Here is a 1,159-nt window from a genome sequence, read left to right as displayed (position 1 = left end):
GAAACGTGAAAAGTTTAGATAGATACAGATCTGAAAATGATTCTGTTAAATCATCAAAATAATTATTATGTAGCACGCTCAAACTGGTTGCTAAAATGTCAAAACTTGTTGCAACATTATCATCATGCTCGTGCGTGCTACGTAATTATTTTGATGGTTCAAATTATTTTCAAACCTATTTAGCTAAAATTTTTAGATAATTCGGCAAAATCATCCTTTCCGTGCGGAACCTAAATCGCCTGCGTGATGGTTAGATTAAAAAAATTTAGCCAGATACAGATCTGAAAATAATTTTTGTTGGACCATCAAAATAATTATGTGGGAAACTCAAGTATGATGAGCAATGTTACAAAAAATTTTTATATTTTACCAATCAGCTTTAATAATCAACAAAATCACCTACATTCTACATAATTATTTGGATAATTTAACAAATTTATTTTCAGATCTGTATAGCTAAATTTTTAGATACTTCACACAATCTTTTTCACATAGTGATTTAATGATTCTTATTTTTCTTGTCCCACTCTACTTTATGCATTAAATGTGTAATTCAATCTTTTACAATCTTGTCGCATGGTTTATAATTATTAAAATCATTAATGTAAATATTGTGTAGGTTTTCTATTTCGTTGAGTCTTATTTAATATTAATGAAATATTCGTTTAATATAAATCTATGCAATATTTATCTCAATGTTAACAGATTTAGGTACGTTAATGATTCCTAAATTAAAACAATTCAACTTAAAGCGTTCAAAGGGGTTGAACAAAAAAGCCCATCCTCTTTATTGTAATAATATTCATTAAACTTCGATGAAAATCAATTCGTGTGTGGAAAAAGGTAGAAACTAACGATAAAACATACGGCAGAAACGATTATTTTAAAAGCCGCTGCCGCCTCGAAGGCAATCTCAAAAATTCGAATACAAATTTTTATCCTATAAAAGAATCAACGTTGATGCCTTCCCCTCCCCCCAATCTTAAGGGCCATTCGCCTTCGTCGACAATCGTTTGCGCCATATGGACCCTTAACGATATAAAACGCGCGGGAGTTCCACCTGTTTCGTCTAAGATGGTAGGATAGGAAGGGACAGGGGAAGGTCGGGTCGTTTTTCAAGGGGTTAAATCGATTATCGTTTCCCAGTTGGCGACCTCAC

This window comes from Trachymyrmex septentrionalis, unplaced genomic scaffold, assembly GCF_001594115.1.
Source record: "Trachymyrmex septentrionalis isolate Tsep2-gDNA-1 unplaced genomic scaffold, Tsep1.0 scaffold32, whole genome shotgun sequence".
In the NCBI taxonomy this organism is placed as follows: Eukaryota; Metazoa; Arthropoda; class Insecta; order Hymenoptera; family Formicidae; genus Trachymyrmex; species Trachymyrmex septentrionalis.
The sequence above is the reverse complement of the archived record's forward strand: the minus strand, read 5'-3'. Positions refer to the sequence as shown.